We start from the raw sequence: 16,489 nt of genomic DNA, 5'->3' as shown, positions 1-16,489 counted from the left end.
AGCTGTGTGAGGTGGGGAGGGAGCTCCTCTGTGCTCCCAAAGCCCTGCCTGCCTTGGGCTCTCGTGCTGTTGGAGGCAGCCCCAGTTCCCTGCAGCACCTGCAAGGCCAGGCTGAGGAGAAGGCACTCAAGTCCCATTCCCACCCCACGAGGTAATGCTCATTGCCCACTTGCAGCCTGCTCTTTACTTTCTAGCTAGAGCTTATAGAGGCTTTCAATTTCCAGGTGTGCTGTTAAAATCTCAACGCATTGCTCTGGATGACTAAGGATGCTTCCTATGGTTAATTTAATTTTTCTTTTTTCCCCTTTGCCCTCCCTTCCCCCTCCTTACGTCAGCAGTGGGTATAATTTGTTTGCAGAGTTCCAGGGTGTTTTATCTTTCTTTGGCTAGCCCCAAGTGCATGGGGGTTTGTTGAAGCAACAGCACTCTTGATTTCTTAGAGCTGGTATGTGGGTGTTGGATTGTGTCATTCGTAGGAGGTGAACGTCAAAGGAAGCGGGATCAACTGCTGGAGGTTTGTAAGCCAGGTACTTAATATTTGGTTTCCTGGAAAAGCAAGGGAAAATAGCAAAACAGGCAGCCTTTGAGTCTTTAGTTTTCCCATGTAATCAGATTAACACAATACCTGTGCATGCTCAACAACAGTTTGGGTTGGTTTTGGTTTTGTTGGGTTGGTTTTTTTCCCTTGGTTTATTCAGGATGGAGAATGACTGTATTTTCCTTTAAATAGTTTCACTTGTTTTGGTGGATTCTGTTGAATGTTTATTCCAGTAATACAAATAATTTGTGTTCTGTTAGTGCCCTCACAAATAATGCGATTCATTATCAGGTACATTATGTTATCTTTTTATTTGATGTAAAATGGTGCCTTTGAGTTAAGTTTAGATAGAAGAGCTATTTGAGACTATTTTGTTCATCTCCAACTGTTTTTTTTCAGAAGTGCATTAGTCTGAAGTATTTCATGGGCAAAATACTGAGTTATTTTGGGGACAGACAAATTGTCTACAAAAGAAAGTAGTTTTATGGTAATTGCTATTTTATTTGACAAGTGTAGATACCAAGGTAGATAGAAAATTCCAGCAGAGTGCTTTCTCCTAAACTGCTCTAGGGAGCAGGTATCTCTTGTTCAGGCTAAGCTTAAAAATTAAATAGGACAGAGGTGCCCTTTAAAAAAATTATTTATCCATGGATTAGGCAAAAGGACTGTCACAGCTTTCTTGGCATTTCCCCTTATGCTCATTTTCCCATGGCTGTCAAAGGGATCTGTAGGTCAGGGGAAGAAAAGCTGATGGTGAAGTGTTCATGGAAGGACTTTTCTGTAATCACTGGAAAAACAGTCCTTCCCTCTGACTTCAGCAAAGCATTGTGGTGTGAATTTATGGATCTCATTGATATTTCTCCTGATTTACACAACAGTAAGCAGTATGTAAGCATAACAGTAAGTTAAGTAGCAGTGGACCTTAAATATTTATCTGGTTTATTTTTGGAATGGCAGTTGCAGCTATTTATAGAGCAAGGAAGCAGTGATACAAATCTGACTGGATTCCTTCTTTGCTTTGAATCTGTGAGAGAGAAGCAGTTGGGGCTTTTTGACCACGAGCTCTTATTTATTATGTTAAATTTGCACTGATTAATAGGTTATAGGCTTCATTTTTCAAGAGCCTCTGAACCCCTGCTTACAAGCATAAGGGATCTTGTTACCTCTGTAAAGGAGCATCCATGCAGCCTAAGAGCAGCTGTGAGAGTGCCCTTGCTGCTGTGCAGCACTGATACCTTACATGGATTTATCCGTGGGGAATGGTCCCAAGAGAAAACACATTTATGGTGGGTCACTGCTTACCCAGAAAAGCCCAGAATGGAACATGTTCTCCTGTGGGAGGCTATGCTGGATGTGGGATGGGTGGATGGGGGTGCTGCTGTGAGTGAGCCTGTGTCTGTGCCAGTGTGCTGGGGAGGGACATTCCCTCTGGAAAGCAGAACTAGGCTGGTGGATGGAGATGCCAGAAGAGAGCATGCCAGTAGTGCGTGCTGACTCGGAAATCAGCACTTTTGGCTCTTAGGCCACTGCTTGATGCACGGCTTAGCTCAGTAGTTGTCTAAATCCTTTTGATTCCAGATGCTTTGGAATCCACTGATGTTGACATCCTGACTGAATCTCAGACTCCTGGGCTTCACTGCAGTTGGACAGCCCTCACCCCATACAGACAGGCAGGTCAGCACCTGGCAGGACCAGTTTTATTGCTGCATCCCTCCCGTGGAGAAAGAGGGCTTGCCCACTGTCATGAACTTCAAAACATCCCTCTGTATTTCATTTAAAAACAAACCTTGAGAGCCTGGGAAGGAAAGAGAACTAACAGAAGTAGTCAACCCCCTGTGTTTGCTATGAGAAACCACAGAAGGTGGTACGGTTTTGTAAGGAGGCCATGAGAGCAATATTTATTGATGGATAAGTGCATGTCTGTCTGTCTTGTGCCTTCAGATTTATCTTTATACTGACTGTTGTTTCTTGTTTCCACATTTATACAGTAGCCTTTAGTGATTGTCCTGGGATTTGACCAATCATTCTTGGAAGAATGAATTGCTGGTACTGTTAAACAAACGTGAAAAGAATTATTCTCTTTCCAGCGTTTCTTGAAATTAAATTTTAGCCCTGGTGTGCTCAACTACCTTCAGGATTAATCTCTGTATTGTCAAAGGAGCCTGTCAAGCCCTTTTAGATCAAAGGAGGCTGTTTTCTATTAAGAAGGTTCTGATGATGTTTTCCAGCTCTTGGGTACAACACAAAGGCAGCCTGTGGCTCTCCACGGTTGTTTGACCCATTAAGTTTTTGAGTATCTTGCTGCTTCCTATTTTCTTTGTGTGAGCTCTGCCAGGTCCTGCTCAGGCAGGTGGCCATTGGCACAGCCATAACCAGGCACCTCCAACCTACCTGAAATATCTCCTTGCTCTCTCAGAGCCTGTCTGATCAGGGTTGTTGATGGTTTCTTTTCACAGCTCACTGTTCCTTGCAGCCTGCACCCGCGTGGAATCCACTGGTGTGCAATTCCTGTGCCTGGCAGAGCACACTGCCTTGGCATGCTTCCCTCCCTTCCCAGGATGTCTGGCCTTCTGAAATTCCTACTTTTCCTGCTTTCAGATACAGTCCTCTGTCATTACACATTTTCTGTGCACTTCTGAACAGGATGCTTAATGACTTTTTTTCCCCTCACCAGCTCAGAAGTTTTTGACTGCTGCATTTGTTCTATTTGAATACAAACATGGGAGAGACAAAGAAATAAGTGCTATGGAATGATTAGGTAGAGATATGCCAGTGGCTTTGCCTGATTCATGGATTTACATTGTACATTACTCACAGGCAGCTTCCCAATGCCTTTCTCTAAAATAAGGTAATTTGTTTAAAGGGTTATCTTTTTGTAAAATGCTGATAAGTGAGCCATTCTTGATGCATGTATGGACATCTAGGCAGGGAGAGCCAGGATAGGATGTACAGTCATTTTGCCCCTGCTAGTCACAGTCATTCCTGCAGGTACTTGAGGAATGCAGGATGTGCCCCAAATAGATTTTAACAAATATTCCCTGATGGAGTCATTTCAGCCTCTCCTGACATCCGTACTAGCTCCTGCTGACAACAACAGGATCTTTCTGACGGTGACTGCAGCAGAGTACAAATGCTTTTCTTCTCCTTTCGTGCCAGACAGCAGTGAAGGTAAAGACTTGCTGTGCTGACTCAGAGGAAAGGTTGAACAAGCCTGGGCTCCTGCCTCTGACAGTGGCCAGAGAATCTTCAAGAAAGTCACTTCTCCCTGATTCATGCTCTTCACAAAGTGAGTATTTCCAGCTCTGGCATCTATTCTGACAGGATGAGAAAGGATAACATAAAGAGAGAGTGTGGCAAGGTGAGGAGAGAGGCTTACTCTTCAAAGTACTAGCAGGGTTTAGTTTTCTGATCTGGTGCCAAATGCAACAAAGGTACTTGCCAAATGCCCTTGCAGTAGGACTTGTCCAGGGGCTTTACAGCTTTGCACCTCTCTCTCTGTGTCCTGCTGCTCTGATTCTATTGGAGTCAGTGGGATTCCTCTGGTGCTGAGCCTGTGTGAAAATCTGGCTTCTCCTGTCTGTAGGGCACATCTCCAGAGTGTGAAAGAGCAGGAGAGCTCAGTTCATGCCATAAGCAGGGCAAGGTGTTGGTGAGAGCTGTAAGTTCTTCTTGGCTGTTTGGGACTGGGGAAGGACACATCCTTCCCACTGAGCAGGGAGACAGCCTGTTTTATTTACTGTCCAGTTTACCACAGCGTGGGGTGAGCACACCTTCTGAAAGTGAGGGGTGATGCTGGGCTGGTCCTTGTGGTTCCTACCATCTACTCATGACCAGCCTTGTCTCATGCTCCAATTTCCTCTGGATGTGGAGCCACGTTCAGTGTTGTCATAAATCTGCCAAAGGTTGTGGCATCAGTACCTGAGACACAGGTGCCTGGAGGAGGATTAGGATCCTGGATTATATATGTATATAATGCTGAAAATGCACAAGAGATGCAGGCCCAAGAGTGACTCCAGGTTGAAAGTCAAAACTCCTTTTCCAAGCACTTCCAGCTTTCTTAGTTGCACAGCATTCCTCTGGCCTTTGCAGTTCTATACTATGGATATGAATGCACGGGGATTTAAAATATTTATGTCAAAGTGTTGAAGTTAACTGGAGACTGAGCTTTTGGCTTGGATGTTTTCTTTCACTCCTGAAAAAAACCCACCATTTTAAGCTGTTAATTTCAAAAACAGCATGGTCTGGAAAAAAGAGCTTTTCTTCTGTGTCATTAAACTTTAAATTTGTTCCCAGAACTGCATGTCCAAAGGAAAGCATCCCTAGGCAGGTGTTACTTGCCAGCTGACTTGGACCTTTGGCACCTCCCAGCTCTGAGCAAGCTTCCTCAGTGTGGAGACATGCCAGAGTGAGCTTGCAAACACAGTTCCCTGCTTCAAAGGAGCTCCAATAGCAAACACACCAGGAGATCCTGCCAGCTCCATAAGCCAAGCAGGCTGCAGTCTGAAGAGGTCAGAAACAACTTAGACACACCTGGAAATACTCATAAAGCCCTTGGGCCTCGTCATTATTGCTCAAGGTGTCCAGCAGCTCTGCAAACATTCAGATGGTGTCTGAGCCAGGCAGGTGTGGCTTCAGCAGCTTGTATGCCCAAATAAACTCAGCAGGCTGGAATCACAGAGCTAATGCTTGTCCGTTTCTTAATTTGTTGTTATCTAAGTGTCTATAATCCTTGTAGGGAGATAAGATGCTGGCTGATGCTTTTCCACACGTAGAGAGGACAGGGATAAAAATATCCACAGTTGTGTTCAAAGACAGCAGGGAAAAAGCAGCTCCTGCTGGCATCAGGCCAGGGCAGAAACATCCTACTCCACAGGCAGGTGGCCACTGCCTGTGGCACAGCTCTGCTCCTGCCCTTCCAATCCACAGTGCCTGTTGTCAGCAGCAGCATCTTCCAGCCCAAAACACCCATGCTTGCTGAGCTGATCATGTGTGGCCACAGGATGCCTTAAGACAGGGTATTGCCATTGCTGAGTATTAAGAAACTTCTAAAACATCTCTAAGTGGCCAAAACTTGCAGTGCTCTAAATCATTGTCCAATGTTCTGTAGGCATGTATTGCTCTGCAAATTTCCCTGTTGTTGGTTTTGCTTCCAAGCTGTGCATCCAAGCCAGGTGCTATATTAGTTTCTTTTGCTGTGAGTCATAGCACCACAGCCCTGAGAGAGACCATTGCTACATCCACTGAAAATGGAGGCTTCAAACCTTTGAAGAAGAAAAATGGGAAGGTTGTGGAAGGGTGACCCATCGTGTGCACAGAACTTAAAAACAGGGGCAAGCAGGAACAGGGAAACTGTGGGGGAGCAATGGCTGGGGTGTTCCTCAGCCCTTCCCAGCAGAAAGGTGGAACACATTTGGGTCCACTGACTCCCTTTATTTGAAGGACAATGAGCTGTTGAGCCTTGAAGTCTTACCTAGGTGGCTAATGTGTGATTGGGATGCCCAGCAGTGGGGCTGAGTGCTGACATGTTCCACACTGGGTCTCCACTCTTGTGGAGCTCCACCCTCTGGGTCTCCAGTGTTGTGGAGCACAATCCTCTGGGTCTCCACTGTTGTGCTGCAGCTGGGACCAGCTCTGGGGAAGCAGAGCAGCTGCTGCTGCTCTTGTTCTGAGCACTCACAAATGGAATTTGCTCCCTCATGAGAAATATTGATGACATTTAAACTGTTTTGATGCAAAGCAACGGTGTTACAGCTACAGTGCTGTTTCTGATTTAGTAGGATTTATATTTCCAGTGTGGCTAACAGGCAGCCAGTGCAAACCTTGCTGTGGATTGTTTGGTGTTCCTCAGAAGCAGATGTTCTTCAGTTAGGGTCTCTTGTTCCCTGATGCTGCAAAACACCATGCCCTTCCCACTCCAAAGGCAGCATTCCTCTTTTGTTCGCTGCTAGCATTTGCAGGAAAGAAATTCTACAGTTTCAGGCTGCAATAATTCCTCCCCAGTCATTTTCAGCTGTATGTTTTCAGTGTATTGGGAGCAGAATGTCAGACTGGTACTGTGTGGGGCAAGGCATGTGGATCTGCAGGACTTTTTTTGTATTAGAGGCAAGTAGAGATCCTGAAAGCCCTAAATGGCACTGAGAGAAGGTGATGCCAGGACTAGGCAGAACGAGGCAATGCAGTGCCAGCATGGATGGGATATGGGTGAGCTGGGCTTGAAGTTTGGTTTGGCTATTGGTCCTCTCAAGTAGGCTTGACTACAAAATCATGACCCTTGGGCAGCATGGAACTAGGATTTCTTGCTTAGAGATGGAATATTCCCTGCCACAGAAACTGCATTAACTTCTTTAGTGACAGTTTGTAACACACATCCTGGCTGTTTAATTGGATTTATCATGGCTATTGGGAGCATAAATGTGTTTACAGATTTGTTTTGAAAGCTTTTTTGTGTGTTTTTCTCATAGCAAGTCAACTTCCATGTGGTGCAATTATGTTCAAGATGTTCCCTGTAGCACTGGAATAATGTCAGATTATACTGTGTGTGCATGTTGTTCTTCGAAAGGATTTTATCCGAGGCATGATACACTGTGCAGGAGGAGAAAAGGAGCTTAGTTTTTATTAAGAGAGGTATAAAAAGCTTAAAGCACAAAGAATTCTGTCAAATCCTGTTTCCTTATTATAGGAAATACTTGTCTCTGTCTATTGAAATGTGAAACTTTTTCCCCTTTAACTTCCTTCCTGCTCCATCGAACCCTGCCAGAACTCAGTCCACACAGCTTGCCACAGCCTTTCCAGCATTGAAAGGTTGAGGCAAATGCAGCAAGACATTTCAGAGACAAAAATTTAGGGGAAATGAAAGAACTTTTCATTTGTTTTGCAAAGTGTCTTAGGTTTTCTTTGGTTCACAGTGTGGCCTGGAAACTTACAGTGTGTTTGATGCAGTGGTACAGGAGGCCCACATGAAGCCTGCTCACATCCCCAGCCACAGAGCTGGCTCCAAAGGGATGCTGTGGTACAGGAACCACCCTTGAGTGTCAGGGGCTGCAGCACACAGTGCTTACTGTTAGATCTGTCTTCTTCTTTCTTCATTTCTTTCATTGGATAACAATGCAACTTAATGTGCAATTTCCTGTCTGATGGCAGTTCAGATATTAAATGTCACATCTGCCTGGTACTTTAATCCTTAACTATGACAAGTTTTCCCAGCACTTCTAAAAGAGACAGTTGCGATATGTTTCACTCCCTGCAGAACCCCAAATTTGTTCCATGACCCATTATTATTGTTATTACTACTCCTAATTGTTGCTATTAGTAAGCCTTGTAAGAGGAGTTGCTTGGAACAGCAGCACAACACCTTTCCCCACCGTGGGAAAGGGTTTTCAGATGTCACTGTTTGCAGCCTGTCACTCTGTGTGTTGGTCACAGCTTTCCTTTCTCAAAGTTGCCCTGAAGGATGACTTTCAGATGCCTCTGCTCCCTCCTGCTGCCTCCCAAGTCCATCCCCTCCCCACAGAGCCTCTCTGTCCCAGGGAAAGCTGCCAAGCCCTTGGCTGAGGTCGGCAATGCCATAAACAATGCAGGCATTTGAAAACTAGAAAGCTCAAAGCTCCTGTTCTGGTGACCAAAGGGGTGGATGGAAAGATCAAAGAAGAGGACATACAGCTTGGGAGGGTGCAGTGGGTTTTGGAAGCAAACAGCAGTCAGGCTCAGTGCCTGTGATGCACAGAGCATTGCTGCTGTGCCACAAAAATGCTGATGGAAAGGCATGAGGAGCTTGCAGCTGTGCTTTGCTTCTCAAGGAGCTCCAGGCAATGACCTGCCTTTCTGTCATAAGCTCTAATGAGGTAAGGGAGTAGGAGAAGGGATTCAGGCACATCAGAGCTCAGTGGAAAGGGAAATCCATGTGGCAGTTGCTCACTAGAAACAAAGGCGAGTGATTTTTGGCAGTCAGATTTCTGGTGACCCTGTGTGGATTCCCACCACTGAGAGTGGCAGCAGAGCTGAGAGCAGTGTAACTCCATGCAAGGTAACAGTTCCCACTGGCTCACCAAACCCCAATCTGCAGATCTGCTTTGCCAGTTGAAAATTTGGCCTTGATTTTAAAGAAGGGGAGGAAAAAAAAAAAGAAAGATAAAAGCTTGAAGCTCTTGGGCAGGTATGTAAGAATGTTCCCAAGAATGTACAAACACACCTTTGTGGGCTTAATCAGGTAGACATTTGTCAAATTTTCCAGAATAGTTTGTATATTCAGAAGAAAATCACCTTTAAAAATCAGCATGCTTTGCAGAACCCTGGTGTGCAGACCATTTTACAAAATTTGGGTTTTTACCCTGATTCAATCAGGGTAAGAAGCTTGAAAGATGAGCTGCTTGAAAGCATTTCACAAGACCCGTGAGTCACAAAAAATCCTATCGCATTTTTCCTCTGGTTGAAATCACACAAGTTACGAATGCTAGAAGAGTTATTAGATCATAGATAAAGAATGCTGCACAATGGGCTGGTGAAAATAAATAAATAAAACCCCCTAATTTTCCTCCAGCTTCTAATTCCCTGGGGAAGAATTCAAGAGGCAAGAGTGGAGTATCACAGCTCACCCTCAAAAAGGAGTGGCATGCAGCTGCATCCCTTGCAGAGCTGCTATTCCTTCTCTTGGTTTCTTCAGTGCTCCAGGCAAAAGGAGATTTTAAAACCACTCCTTTATCTAGCACAGTTAATTTCCCCACCCTGTACCAGCTCAGCTTCTCTGGCAGGTATGTTGGGGGATGGTGGACCCAAGCTTTCATCTGCTCCCAAGTCTTCTGCTAACAAAATTGCCCATTTGTGATCCCACAGAACCTGCTCCATACCCAGACAGACGCAGGCAGGGACAAGGTGCCACTGTGTTTATGTAACTCAGCTCTACCAGTGCTGCCACTTCTGTCCTGTTAGGATACCTGTATCCCCCAGGTATTTTTATTACTAGAATAAATTCTGCCTGGAACTACTGCTGGGATCTGTGGGTAAGTGCTAGACTGGCCTTCCAACTTTTTTTCCCCATATTTATCTTTTATGCCACTGTCACTTCTGAAATCCTTCTCCTTTTAGTTTCTTTTCCCTGAAATGCTGTGGCTGGGCTTCCCAGATGTGTTCCTTGTTGATCAGAAATTTCTAAACGCTGAGAAGGAATTGCAGGAAAGCACTAGGCAGTGGGTCTTGTGTGACCATAAACCATAAAAACATTTAATCAGATGGAAAATCTTGCTTTCTATTTCAGTCACCACTTTTTGGACCATATATTAGAGGTCAGAAATTAATTTTGGCACAAATAAAGTAAATTCAAGCAAGAGGAGAAACATGTGCCATTTTTGACAGTATTTTGTGGGGAAAAAAACAACCAGCTGAGGGAAAACAATTATTTTTAATTGCTTACATGATAGAAATATGCATGATTAAGCTGGTGTTTAGCTGAGGGAAAACAGTGTAGTTCAGTGACTTTGCATGTGGCACAGTGATTAATAGTTCTGCTTCTCAACAAACCTGAAACATTCTCACTGTTCGAGAGTTTTCTAATGACCTCTTGTTGCTACCTTTTTCAGGTTCCCTTTTTCACACATTTTTTTCTTTCCCACAGTCATTTAATCCTCTCTCTAAACAGTTCCCTCTGGAGAGAAGACAATGGAAAAGAGAAATGCAGCAGCAACCTTTGGGCATTCAGCTTCTTCCTTCTTCCCAGCACGGTGTAGGATCTGCCATCTCATCTTCCCTCTAGCAGAACATGTGAAGGGTCAGTGACAGCCTTGAAACAGGTAAAATTAAACCTGTCCTACTTTTGGAAGGTTGCAAAATTGCACACGTTGTAATGAACAGTGATACTAATTTACTGTAAAATCTTCCGTGTATGCTAATGAGCTAGGTCTTGCCAGTGCTAAAAATAAATCTCAGTGTAGAAAAGGCTTACAGAATGACCAAAATTGCTCATTACCAAGAAAAATGTTCATCTGTTGTCAAAAACACTTGATCATGTTAGATCTCCAGCTGTTTCTTTTGGGTAACACCAGGCCAACTTATCCCTGCTCCTGAAGGTAGTGGGTGTGCAGTTTTAATGTCTTCTGTAGTCAGGATGGTGATACAAGACTTCTCAAAACAGGTAAGAAGATGCATCAACTCAAGGTAACTCAGCCTAATTATTTGGATTGAAATTTTCCATGTCAAAGTTTAGCCAGAAAGTTTAATTACAGGAAATGTTAAGTAAGGGATGAAGTTCCCAACCCTGATAGTATTCATCACCTTGGGATGGATCAGCACCTTAACCAGATCATATATTGTTCTGTTTCTGAAAAGATAGCAGTGAATTTTGGAAAGAGAAAGGCCTATAAAGCAATTATTGGAGTGAATTTTGCAGCCATCCACACAATACCCAAAGGTGACCATGTCTTTTCTGCTTTGTTTTCTTAGCAAACCTTTTGAAGAGGTTCTGTTCTCTGTGTATTTCAGCTGTATTTCAGTGTATTCAGTAGGGTTTTATTTGTATGTGACCTTTCTCAGTGATGTCCAACTTGCACAGAGGAAAGCAAAGCTGCAGGCTTGGTTTTTGCTTGCCTGTTGCTAAAGCCCAGGTCTCACATGTCTATGTTGGCCAGCAGTCACTTTGTGACAGATCACAAGGCTAGGCTTCGCTCCCTTTCACCCAGCTGTCACTGCTGCTCTCTAAGGCACCACCACCTAGGCTGTATGTCAGGAAAAGGCAAAATTTGCTGGTCTGCCTCAAGGAAGCATCTACAGGAAGAAAGCAGAGGGACTCCTTACTCTAGATCCCACGGAGGTGGCCACTGGTGGCACTGGGGACAGCTCTTGGAGCTGGTGATGTGTGTCGTGTTCTCCCAGCTGTCCCAGGGGGTGTTGGCTTTGATGCAAGGATCTGAGGTGATCACACGTGTCTTGGTGGGTTAGAGAAAGAAAATTTATGGTTTATTTATGTTTTATTTATGTGTCAGTAGCACCAGCATATCTGACAAGGATGGGTCCCCCTGGTGCTGGATCCCAGTGACAAGACAACTCCAGTTTCAGGAGATTGGGAGTGGATGTGTGAATTCAGCAGGGACAGAATCACAGAATTGTCTGGGCTGGAAGGGGCCCACAAGGATCATCAAATTCAACTCTTCAATGCATGGCCTGTACAGGGGTTTTGATGAACAGATACAGAGTTTAGCAGAAAAAATAACACTCCCTCTTTTCCAAGGAGAGTGACTTGTAGGCATTGAGTCAGGGCTGCCTTAAAAGACAGCACACTGCCTGCTTTATAGGTTGGGACAGATGCTGTGCCATGTGAAGAGCACTTTCTGTAAAATGCAAAGTGTATGTTTCTTTGTTGTTGTGCAGTGGATGTTCCCTGTGCTGGTGTGTCACCATGGTGCTGGACTGGAAAGCTGAACATCAAAAGCTTTAGGGAGCTGTATGGCTCAATTGTTTCTGCTTTCATCATCCATTAAAAAAAAATCTAAATGGAAGATGAGAACCTGCCTGCCTTAGGTTCATATGGAAGCAATTGTAGGACCAAGCAGCAGCAGGGTACTTTCTCAAAGATGAGTAGATGGTTGGGCCTCTACAGGAAATCTGCAGCAAACAGACAATTCAAAAATAACTTTTTGAGGCTATGGGATGTAAATGAAAAGAAATAGCTAATCAAAAGGAGAAAACACTGAAAGGAAACATCTGATGTCAGAAGCTGTTGGCTTTCATTCTGATATTCTTGTTTTTTTCTGTATATAGCTTTTAGAGTGCCCTTAAGTCTTCTCAAAAGGTTATTACTCTTCCAGTGGCATTAGAGAGGCTGAGATGATATTTGCAATGAGGGTAAGTGACTCTCTTGAGGTTTTGGCACCCACAGCTCCAGATTAACTGGAAATGTAGGCATTTAGTAAATTTGAAAATAAGTGCCTCTTGGCCCTGTGCACTTCAGAGAAGTCAACTGGAGTTTTGTGAGAGACCAGAGCAGGAACACAGTATATTGCACACAAGGGATGCATTTTAAAAAATTAAGCCCCCCCAGAATGAATCCCAGCTCATAAGGTAGTGGCCTCCATTCTTTTTGTCCAGACTATCTCATCAATGGAAGTCTGGGAAGCCCTGCTGTTAGTTCCATTGATGGGATCAGCGAGACTTCCCTTTCTGGTATTAGTTTTGGCTGACCAGAGGTATAATTCTTACAAATTTCTGTTATTTAAAATCTCCTTGGGTTTCCAGTTTCCAAGGTAAAAGAGCTCCATTTGAGGTCCGGAGTGGATTAAAGCAGCGAGTGCAATCCAGAACTGGTTTTTGAGATGCTGCACTGGTAGGGAGATGGTTTAAACCATGATGAGGTGGAAGGAGGGACCTGAGAATCAAAAACCAGCACAGGGGATAGAAGGATAATACCAATGAGGCATATCCCATATACACAGCTCTGTCTCAGTTGTACAGAAATGTTCCCTGCCTCCCCAGCAGTCACTAACCCACTGGTTTTCTTCCAGAAAGTAAATCCTTGACAGACTTGAAATGATGAGTAATGACTCCACTTTCTTCCATTCCAGCTGCCACACAGGCAAGTACGTTGGTTGCTCATTGACCCAGCAAAATTTGAATGTCTTCCCCTTCTCTTGTTGTCCTATGTCTACCCTATCACTTATCAGCTGCTTGCTGTTATGGCAGTGGGACCACCTTCTTTCAGCAGGCACTGTAATTGTTTTTTACAAGAAGAAAGAAAACGCTGGTAGGCAGTGGTACACATCTAGGGAAAATGTCAGCACTTAAACCTGAGCCTTGCTTTTCCCTCTGAGCTGTCAGAGCTGGATCCTCTGCCCTTCCTTACAAGTGGGTTTGAGGAGGTGGTTGTTTTGGCTGGAATTGGAGAGGCACAGGTGGTACCACCAGCTGTAAATTGGAGGAGGCACTTCCTGATTATGACCACTGCCTACACACAGATCACTGCCAAGAGAGGAGCTGGAAGGCAAAGAAGCCTTCTCCTTACTTGGAAAAGGAGGGTAGTCATCACTCGCCTCTCCTGCAGGCTTTCACCTGTACACTTTGGGCTTCTTTGTCAGTGCTTGGCTTCCTTAAATGCTGTGGTATGAACAACCCTCAGCCACCAGTGAGAGATGGATAAACTGAGGCACAGAGTATTTAAATTCATGCATCTAACATTTAGGTACTCGGTATGCACAGCATGTTTGAAAGCCAGCTTACTTTTTTAAGAGGCTTCAGCATGGATTCAGATGTCTACTTAGCCATGGCAGAGTAAGTGGTGAAAGACTTCCTGACCTCTGCAACATGAAGATTTTGCCCTCTGGCTCTAAATGTCAGTGGTGAGAGACTTGTACCAAGCTGCAGAGCAAGCACGCACCAGGCTCACCTGTTAGGAGTTTGGAATGTTGCTCTGGGAGTGGGGGGAGGAATTTCAGAGGGCACCAACAGCTACCTGGTCTCAGCTGCAAGCACACACCCCCAATTGCACTTATGCATTTTTATTTCCAGGTTACAATTTTTTAATTATTGCCTGGTGCTCATGTCTCCACCTTCCCATCATGGAGACCTCTGTTAGCTGGCCTTGACTTGCCTCATCTCCAGGAAAACTGGGCTGCCTTGTCACCCCATGTGCTGAAAGCCCTTTCCCTGGGGTGATGCATTGGCTTATTGCCATCTCACAGTCTTGGTTTCCATTTCTTGTCCTAAACGTGGATCCACAGCATGGATGGATCCACAGCAAGTGAGGGAGAGGCACCGGAGGGTTCACCCACCGCCACACGCTCCACGCCCACGAGCAGCAGGAGAGAGAGAGAGCCAGATTAAAAGATTAAAGTCCCAAACTGCAAAGCCCCTTGGGCTCCTGATGAGATCTGAGTGCCTGCTGCGAGGCCAAACTCCCACTCCGGGGGTGCAGAGCCGTGTGCGCTGTCGCTCACCAGCTGCTGGCTCCCAGCATCCCCTCGCTGGATTTACAGACCAAGAATTAAATAACAAACCAGTTTTGCCCTGATGGAGGGTCCTGAGTGATGCCTGGGCAATAACCCAGGGGCTCAGGGGATGGCTTTATGCTCCCCTCATTGCACACCTGAGTCTTGGAGTTGGTAGCTTTCACTGGCACCTTGCTTGCTTGTGTTGTGGTGGCTGGATTGCTTTGCTTGGGATGTGGGACGGGGCTGGAGAGGGAGGGGTGGCAGTCAGCAGCATGGTAACCACCCAGGGAGGGTTGTGAGTGCTTTGGTGCCATCTGGTCACCTCTTAGAGGTCTCTTACAGGCCTCACCCTAGCAAAACTACCACTAGGTGTGTGCTCACAGACAGTGTATTCCCCCCCCCCCCCCTTTTTTTTTTCCCTCCCACTTGATCTCTATTCGGACTGGGCAAATAATTGCCTTTTTGGATTTACGGCTGAAAGGCACAGAAGTCAAACTGTCACAAGCACTATTACTGTGTTTCTGTCTGTAATTTTTGTTTGACTAAAGCAGTCAGTCCAAGCCAAAATGATGATTCCAGGATCACCACAATAGTCAGCATGCTGAGCTCTCAAAAGCAATTTTCCCAGGTTTTTTTAAATATTGTTTTTATATTTTTGAGTGCTTTTTTATCAGAAACAGGTCGCTTCAAAACAAAAAGTTCAGCTCTACTATTTTGAAAGTGTTGAAACAGTATGTTTTGGTTTCTCAGGAGTTGCTCCTCCTTCTCCTCCCCATGCTTTTCAGAGGAAGCTCTTTGTCAGACACAGGCTGAAGCTGTGAAGATGTTCAGTTCTGGAGCTCCCTGTTTCAGCACATTTCCCAGCTCTGCTTCCCAAGGTGACACCAAAGTACAGTGTGTGCCAGCACCTTCTGGCCCTTGCAGCAAAGGCTGTGGTGGCCACACAAGCAGTGCCAGAGTGGCCATGAGCTGCCCCTTGTGCAGCCCTGCCCTGCCTCCAGCTGAGGAAGCACTGGGATCTGTGCCTCCGGGGAGAATGGCAGGAGGACCTGTGTTTCCCAAGCTGCTGAACCAAAATATCACACAGGCACAACCCTAAAATGGAGTAATTTCCGGGTTTGTGCCTGTTTTGATGAAGACTAAAGGCTAAGTTTTAGCAAAGTCTTTCTGTATTAACTGTATGCTCATAGGTCTTTGTGATGCATCTGTCTCTTCCAACTGATCATAATTAGTGCACTGTTTTATTTACATAGGGTTAATGTAATTCAAATGACTAGATGAAGTTCTTTGATCTCCAGGGTACAAGAGGTGAGATTATGATGATTTACGATTTTAAACAGTCGCTCCTGGCCATAAAATCTATTCATTTGAAAATCAATAGAAAGATATCGCTTGCCATGCTGATGAGATAACTTCCTCTGCTGCTCAGCCCTGACCCTTTTCTCCTAGCTTGCACCACCCTGTCAAGTTTGGATACCTTTTTTCTCCTGGAAGCTCTGCTCCACCTGATCCTGCACAGCCCTTCTGTGGGTCTGGGGTACTCTCCTTTTAATTTGAAGTCAATTTCAGATTTATATTCTCCAAGCATGCAAACTCTTCTTCAAAACTCTTTTCCCAGCCATGCATTCAGTCAGATGGCGTAGCTGCCAAAAATATATGCATCTCCATATTTGTTCTTTGTTGCATTGGATGAATTTATAGTTGCAGTGTATTAGAGACTGTAAACTTTCTGATCTCTAACGAGGGCTGTTGTCTGTTCAGCAAGTCCTGCCCATTGCACAATGGCATGAATATTTATGATGCTAAATAATAATGCTTGCCTCTGACCCTCTTCATCAGCAGATCTAGCATTGCTTCACTGAGGAAGCAGTCGAATCATTATCCTAATATCCAGATGGGGAAACTGAGGTGCTGCAAGGTGAAATAACTTGTCCAAGTCAGCAAAGGAGAGCTGGAAAGGGAATGCAGCTGTCTCTGTCCCCAGCTACACAGTACAGCCACTAGACCCTGCAGCCTTCTCAATGACAGCTCATGAAATTTGTCT

This window comes from Geospiza fortis, unplaced genomic scaffold, assembly GCF_000277835.1.
Source record: "Geospiza fortis unplaced genomic scaffold, GeoFor_1.0 scaffold112, whole genome shotgun sequence".
In the NCBI taxonomy this organism is placed as follows: domain Eukaryota; kingdom Metazoa; phylum Chordata; class Aves; order Passeriformes; family Thraupidae; genus Geospiza; species Geospiza fortis.
The sequence above is the reverse complement of the archived record's forward strand: the minus strand, read 5'-3'. Positions refer to the sequence as shown.